This window comes from Strix aluco, chromosome 2 (assembly GCF_031877795.1).
Source record: "Strix aluco isolate bStrAlu1 chromosome 2, bStrAlu1.hap1, whole genome shotgun sequence".
In the NCBI taxonomy this organism is placed as follows: domain Eukaryota; kingdom Metazoa; phylum Chordata; class Aves; order Strigiformes; family Strigidae; genus Strix; species Strix aluco.
The window spans coordinates 119,522,585-119,531,415 of NC_133932.1; positions in this window are offsets into that span (position 1 = coordinate 119,522,585).

Below are 8,831 nucleotides of genomic sequence, written 5' to 3' on the forward strand. Positions count from 1 at the left end.
ACATCACAGCAAAGACTGCCATTTTGCTACAACTAGACACCCCATAAAATAAGGTAGCAAGCTGCTATTAATGACCACTATATGCACAAACATTGAAATAAGATGCACAGAACAACTAACAGCATGGTCTCTGCACCTCCCAGAGCACAGCAAACAGGAGCAGCCAACAGTGGCAAGAACTTGCACAGCTCCTTCTGGGCTTGGTTTTTATTCTAGATCCTCCCAGTCTTATAGGCAATTTGGACACTTCTGGGAATTCTCTGAGTGAGTGTGGGGTGTCCCAGCTGCTACTGTTGGATAAAGGTGGCCAGGCAGACTTTTGCATCTAGCAAACTCCAGCTATTCCTCACCTTATGGTGTTCTTGTCTCCAGCTGACTGCCAATGAGGGAGTAGCAAACCACCTCTTCAACAAGTGCTAGAGATTTAGATAGCTGGAGACCCAGTGCATGCTGAAGTGAAGCAGCTCAAAGATGAAGTAGCTTTTGCAGAAAGATGCATGGGAAGAGACTGGAAACTCTGCTGAAGGCAGACTACACATGCTCAGCAGCAGTGGTGACACACCACAAGACATGGTACCCAATACAAACTGGATCAGCACAGCAGGACCCTTGTCTCAGGCCAAGCTCAGGAGCACTACACAGATCTCTCCTGGGACTAGTCCTGTCTAATACCTTTACCAGTGCTCTGGAGGAGGTGACATAAGCTTTGCTCATCAGTTTTCCAGATGACACCAAATTGGGGACACCAGTTGTTATGCTCAAGGACAGGGCTGCCATTCAGGTAGACCTAGACTGGCTGGAGGAATAGGCCAACAGGGACTTCATGAAATTTGACATGGACAAATGCAAAGTTCTGCAGCTGGGATGGAAGGACCCTTTGCAACCACACAGGTGGTCTTGGTGGGCAGCAAATGGGACATGGGCCTGCAGTGAGTCCTGACAGCAATAATGGACAACGGCTGAATGAACAGGGACAGAGATAGAAATCAAGGGGAGTTGCTGTCTTCCTCTACTTGGCACTCATTAGCCACAGCTAGATAATGCAAACAGTTTTGTCTGCTCCCATTAAAAAAAAAAGATGTTCATAAACTGTATTGATTTCAATGGAGATGGTGGGGCTGGAGCACCTGCCCTGTGAGGACAGCCTGAGGGGCCTGGGCTTGTTGAGCCTGGAGCAAAGATGGCATCACAGGGCCTAGCGGCAGTCCTCAGTGCCTGTGCGAAGGTCACTGAGGAGACCAAGATGGGCTCTTCAAAGTGGGACTGGGTAAGAAGAAAAACACAAAGGAGATTAAGTTGAAACACAAGAGTTTCAGCCTGGGTATAAAGAGACACTTTTTATCCCTGAGACCAGTCAGACCGGTTGTGCAGTCTCTGACTTTGGAGGTTTTCAAGACTGGACTGGATGAAGCCCTGAGCAGCCTGGTCTGACCTCAGAGCTGACCTGCTGTGAGCAGGAGATTGGAGCAGAGATCCCTAAGGTCCCCCCCAGTCTGAGTTATTCTGTGATTCTCTTAGCAGCCTATCCCATCCACATATTTGGATAACACTGGCTTACTCTTACCAGCAGTGATGACAAATTTAATCCATTTTAAAAGTAGTCCCACATAGATACAAAGGAATAAGAAGAGAGGTAAAGCAAATGAGACTCTCAGGTAAAGACAATCATTCATCACTACCTTGAACCTGTAGATGTGAAAGGAGAGGGGCAACATAAAGCCCAATGGATATGTTGAGCTGTGATAGTGTAACACCAATAACACTGGATATTAGGGGGAAAAATTCTTAGTCAGGCTGGTCAAGCACTGGACCAGGTTGCCCAGAGAAGTTGTGGAGTGTCCATCACTGAAGATACTCACAAGTTGTCTGTGTATGCTCTGATCTAACTTTGAAGTATCTAGTTTCAAAGATTGCCTTGCTCTGCTGGGATGTTAGACCATGTGGCCTCCTGAAACCCTGGACAACATAAAACACAAGAACAGAAACCTTCCAAGAGAGCTGAGATGCAGGCAGGAGAGGTGGTGCCAGGAGAGCACTGAGGAGATCCAACTGAAGGTTGATAAGCATGGAAGGTTTTTACAAGACCCCTAACAGTCTTGCTCTTTCTCTATTGGTTCTTCTCCCCTAGAGACAGCAGTGCTTAACCTCACCAAGAGAAGAGGTGGAGTCCAGGGCTGAGCACATTAACAACCTCTTCACTCACAAGTCTGGCATGTGAAAATGAGGTCTTAGTGTAAGAAAATGAGGTCTTTGAACATATCATACAGGGTGAAAAAATGGAGTTTCTTCCTTAAAAATCCTTTCTGGAGATGTTTGATACTACTAATTTTGTCTCCAGTGGCAAGGCATCAGCTGAAAACACGATTTCTATGACACATATCAGACAGGAGAGCCTCATCTAGCTCAGTTATGGCTAAACTTTTCCAGCTGATGTGGCTGAACACAACCCACAGGAGTTCAGCAGTACACCCATCTTCCATCTGCCTGCAAAAAGGTCTGATAACCATGGGATCTCCCTGCTTGCTGTTGCTGGAATCACCTTGCTCCAATGATTTTAGAGCACTGCAAGAGAGTGCAGCTAAAAAATTCTTGCTGCGCATTTTGTGTTGATAGAGATGACTGAAATATTATCAAGAGTAGCAGAGGCTGCTGTTTCTGAAGGGACAACTGATGATAGTCCAGGTCACCTAAGGGAAAAGATGGTGCTGGAGGTTATGAGGATAGAGGTGTCACACACCTCCAGCTTCCCCTTTGAAGCAGTGATTGCTGTGACTTGCAGCTGCAGCTGCTCTGTCTGCATCAGCTTCTGGAAAGACTGGAAGCCAGCTACAAAATCTTAAGGCCCTTTCATGATAGGACTTTATGGGAAACACCCCCTGGCACTCGTCTCAGCTGGCTCTAGCTGACACCCAACAAAGGGAGGCACCTCTCTCCAGCTCTGTGGGCAGGGAAGGGAAACTGCTGTCCTCAGCCTCTCCACCACCACCACCAGGTACATTTTTAACCCGGCAGCTTCAGGAAGCAGGTCATGACCATAATCCGGAGCCTTGCTGTGCCTTTGCTAATGTCACAAAGGCTTTTGATACAGCCATGAATTATAAATAAAACCCATAAATAAACAGTCTGACAGAAATGAAGCATTTTAACTGATGCGTGAGGATCTAATTTTTGTTTCTTAAGTTTATCTGCCTTTGAACATTTGCTACGGTTTCACTTTTCATCCCACTTGGGCAGGAATATTTACCAATACTGAAAAATACCTCACTTTCATTTTTGGAGTCTAGCCATCATAAGTTCAGATCAAACATCCCTGCTACAGGACACAGTGCCTTGTGCCCTTGAGGAGGATTGCTGTGAAACAGCAAAGTGAAACCTCTGATAATGCAATGCCTTGGAACCGGGAGTTCACAAGATTGCCACTAGAGGTAAATGAAGCTTTTGCCACAAGAGAAGGGCTGAGTTCTTGTCTCTGAGGCTCAGGATGCTTCCTCCCTATAGGGACAGACCCCATTTCTCTCTGATGCTTGTACTGCAATATGCTGATGACAGTGACCTTCTTCAGGATTTATTACAGCTCTAGATGGCACAAGGAAAGCTAAATAATAATGACAGATCCATGCCCCCAGGGAGCATCCGGAGTAAGGAAAGTACACTGAAAGAGATGGTAAGACACAAAAGATGTAGGAAGAAGAATGAGATAAACAAAGAACGAGATGCTTCCGTACAGCTTTACACTTGCTCTCTCTGCCCCTTGTCACTGTCAGAAACGGAGACAGCATCTCTGATGATGAGTGGGTAGGAGCCAAAGTGATGTAGCCCCAAGTCAGAGGTCTGAGCTCCTGTTACCAGGGCACATGGCAACATACAGATCTGTCAGTGTTCCTGATGGAAGAGCAGGCAGCGCAGTGTCACAGATGGCCGAGTGTCTGTTGCTACAGCACTTTGGTGTGACAGATGAGCAAAGGATCTAATTATATCACTAGAAAAAGAGAGCCATCTTGCACTCTCCTGTGATCTACGCTACTCATTGCAGAGCTACTGTGTAGTACAAGGTGCAGCAGAGCATTAGCTGCTCTACAGCACTGCAACACATCATGCATGTACCCATTCTGTGGCCACCCTAATATATGGTACTGCCTTTGCTTGTGTCATAGTGATGAATTACTTGCCAGTCCATCACTTGAAAAAGGGAGAGGAGGTGTAAAAAGCCTCAGTCAGATAACTGCATTGAGGGTGTAAGTTTTACACAACTCATGCAGAAAGAAACGAACTGTATCAGGGGCTTATATTCACTTTCCACTGACCGCTCAGCAGCTATTCATAAGAGAGCATGAAAGAACAATTCCAGCTGACTGCATGTCCTAATGCACTTATGTTCCTGTAATCATTTTGTTTCATCTCAATTATAACCAGAACACGTGGTGCAAACAGAGAGGGAGAACAGCAGCAGGAAAAAAGAGGTATAGCTGTACAATAGTTACCTACTGATGCATGTGCCTGATGTTGTAACATGTAAGTGCCTGAGTTGAAAGGGTTGCTGCAGACCATTGCCCTGGCCCCCTGGACCTGAGTGAATGAGGTGGTGTGTCAGGGCCCACATGCAGTTGTGCATCTCCAAGAGGTATGCTCCATGTTCCCTCTTTGTAGTACACCTGACCCCTTTCCTGCAGGTACCACAGCTGCTCTGCACAATTTTACAAATTGTCCATTTGTAGGCTTTTTGATGTAAAGAAGTGAGAAAAGTGAGAAAAGGGGGCCCTTCTAAAGCTTTAAGTGCTTGCAAGAACTAAAGGGATAGCAACTAAGATAGTAACAGTCAACAATACTCAACTCCTATGAAAATCCTCTACCACCTCTATCACATCATCCTTCAGATCAGTCTTCTTCCAGAGGCTGAATTAATTAATACCCCATCTAGCATATTAACATATAAGAGGCTACAATAGAATCTAGCACTTTAATTTTGTTTGTATCAATCTGACACTGGCAATTCATAAAACACAATATACAGTGGAGTGATGGACATTCAGAAGTATGCACTCTTCTAGTTTTCACTGTGGATGAAAAATTTGCTAACGAAATTTAATCATCCAATACAGTCTGCTAATTACGCTGCCTTTGGGCTATAGAGGCATTTGAGGTTTTGCAAATCTACAGTCTTTTTAAAGAATTACTATATGGAACAGGCAGAAAAACAAATTATATTGGTGATTTTCATAAAAAAAAAGTGGGTTTAAGCAATATGTTTTAAGGAAAATATCTAAAGAAATTGAAATAGACATTTTTACTGATGCCTTCTCCAATTTAGCTGACAGACTCTCTGCAACTTCAGTAGTTGTTCTACTTACTCCAGGGCTTATGGCACTGCATTATTAGTCAATATATAATGACCTTCTGGCCTGAATGACTTTTATGTTTTCATCTGAATTCCCCAAAAGTAACCCAGCCATTTGGTGCTGGGTGTAAACAGATCATACCAGAGGTGTGTGAAGGAACAGCTGTGTAAAGATATGAATGTGGCTGCAAAGATGAAAACAGCCTCCAGTTTGGAGGAGTGCCTAGGGTACTGAGAATGGGTCTAGCATCCCTAGCTGTGGTAGGCATTGCAGGGTTATACAGCATTCAAAGCAAATCAACATAGTCACCCATTATCATGTTGCTGAGTCCAAGAAAGCAGGCAACTCATCACTGCAAACTTCTTGAGGCTACTTGCTGTTCTGTTGTTTGGGCTGTCTATACAGGTGTATTTTCATATGCCAGCTGTCTCACCAGGGCAGAACAGAGATGTAAACACAGCCTACTTGCAGGGTGGATATCTGTCATGGGTCACATTTTCTTGTTTCCCTGATTTCTGATTGATGCTACTCTGTTCCTCTTCAGCTACTGATAACTGTTTTTAGAAGGCTGAAGCCCTTAGGCTGTTGGTGTAATCAGGAAGGAATGATGTCTCACTAGTGATTTTTATTGCTGTGGTGGATAATTACTACCTGCAGCATCTCCTGAAGCTGGCTTTTTGTGCCTTGCAGAATTTCTGAAGAAATGTCTTGGGAAAAGTTTTGGATAGGGGACTCTAGGCAAAGTTGAATGTACAAATAGGCTTCGAAAGTCTTCATCTATATTTTATGTATTGTGGCAATTCCCAGATTCTTAGGCTCTGTAGGCTAATACAGCTCCTTATGTGCTAAGTAACTCATAAATGTAGCACAAACCCAAATGCTCTTCATTGATATATTTACCACCCAGGCACATGTATTTTGCTTCTTCATTTTTGCATCACTTTAATTAAGAATTTCAAGGAACAAGTAGAGAATACACCTTTAAAGCTGTTGCACAGACTGGAATCATGCTCAAGTAACCAGTGCTAATGCTTATAAGTATATATACTTATACACCCTGGTGGACAACTGCTTTAGTTTAGTGCTATTCATTTCTGACATTTCTGACAGACTTTCTCTGACTTACACCTGATACAGATCTTGCCTTGTCTCTTGAAATGCATTTAGTTTGTGTACAATGGTTGGGATTTAAAGGAGCCTATGCATATTAGTTTCCAAAATCCCTTACATTTTAATAAGATTTCTACTTCTAACAGACTGAGGTCATTCGAAAAACTCATCTTGAATTCCGAGTTTCCACACTGCTACCACTAAATTAACTCTGTGTCAATTCCTTCCAGGAAGCTTAGTGTTAATTTTTATTTTTTAACAGCTCCCGTCCTCCATTTCAGTGGTCTAGGACTTTCTTCTTGCTTGACTTGTTTTTGCACTTCATGTTTTTTTTATCATCCTTGCTAAGGACATCTCCGAATATAGAATGACAGTCATACCTGACACCATGAACAGGAAAATTGATGAGTCACAGCAGCTCCAATTTCCCACCTGCATCAGCGATGGAGAAATATCCTGCTAGGAATAACCGTGCACTTTGTAGTCAGCTTCCCCCACTCCCATCACCCTTAGTTACAGATTTTTTCTAAACTGTACATTTACAAATGCACAAAAAAAAAAAAAAGCTTCAAGTCTTAAAGAGACAATCAAGGCATGCTGTCCATCAGCCACCAGAGCTGTCCCTCCACCTGGCCTTTTCCAATCAGCCTGAATCATATTTCCCTTTGATCACCAACATGTGTTTCCTAAGTGGGATGCAGCCATGAGATGGAGGTGGATGCTGCAAAGTCCTACAGGGCTATTGCATCTCACAAGCGCTACATGGAGTGGTACTGCTGGGGGGAGGAAATCCTATACCTCCTTTACATTCCCCTTATATCCCTGCCTAGCTGCAAGGGAAGCTGTTTCCAAATGTTTTGAGCTAACAGGCTATAGTCAGCCTGTGATGTATTTCTCACAGGCTCTCCAGCACTTCATAACCAGACTTACAGTGAAAGACTAGTGCAGGTGGGGAGACCTGGCTCAGCTGCTGTGCCTGGGGAACACCAGGGTTTCTGGTGGCCTCTTGCTACTAGGTTCACTGGTACTTTTCAGGCATTAATGCCTAGAAGATGGAAGGGGGAGTTTTCAGTTGGAGTGGCTCCCATTGCAGAAGGGGAGTGATGTTGAACTTCACAGCATGTAGGACAGCACATCTGTCCATCTCTTTGGAAGCAAATTATACCTGTGAGAATTTAACTGGTGTAAAGGTCCTCCCTAAGTTTATAGTCAATATCAGCCTCTTCCACGGAATCTCTCTCCCCTCTAAAAGACAGTTGTCTTTAGCAGTTATTCATGTCTAACTGTGAGAGAGCCTTTGCATTCATTCCTACTTGTAAATAATATGATAAAATATATGGGCAGCTCAGGTGCTGTAGTTCTTGCAGCATCTTTGATGAATGCACATAAAGATATATGATTCCTGTATTCATTCTGAAATATTTCAGAGACCTTATCACAGCGGGAGATGCTGGTTTCCTCAGAAACACTCTGTTGATCACTTCTTGCTGGGACCTTGTCAATGCTTCAAGTTATGATCCTCGGCTCAGAGCTCTGCTCAGCATTGTGTGGCCTCTCATTGACAACAGCTCTGTTGGTATTTCACCAACATTTCATAGAATCATAGGATCATAGAATGTTTTGGGTTGGAAGGGATCTTAAAGATCATCTAGTTCCAACCCCCCTGCCATGGGCAGGGACACCTTCCACTAGACCAGGTTGCTCAAAGCCCCATCCAATCTGGCCATGAATAATTCCAGGGAGGGGGCATCCACAACCTCTCTGGACAACTTTTATCAGTGTCTCACCACCGTCACCATAAAAAATTTCTTCCTTATATCCAATCTAGATCTACCCTCTTTCAGTTCAAAACCATTACACTTCGTCCTATCATTACACTCCCTGATAAAGAGTCCCTCCCCATCTTTCCTGTAGGCCCCCTTTAAGTACTGGAAGGCCGCTATAAGGTCTCCCCGGAGCCTTCTCTTCAGGCTGAACAACCCCAACTCTCTCAGTCTGTCCTCACAGGGAAGGTGCTTCAGCCCTCTGATCATATTTGCAGCCCTCCACTGGACCCACTCGAGCAGATTCTTCTTATGTTGGGGGCTCCAGAGCTCAACACAGTACTCCAGGTGGGGTCTCACAAGAGCAGAGTAGAGGGTGACAATCACTTCCCTCAACCTGCTGGTCACAATTCTTTTGATGCAGCCCAGGACATGATTGGCTTTCTGGGCTGCAAGCACACATTGATGGCTCACACTCAGTTTTCCATCCGCTAATACCGCCAAGTCCTTCTCCACAGGGCCATTCTCAATCCACCTATCACTCAGCCTGCATTTGTGCCTGGGATTGCCCCAACCCATGTGCAGGACGTTGCATTTGGCCTTGCTGAACTTCTTGAGGTTT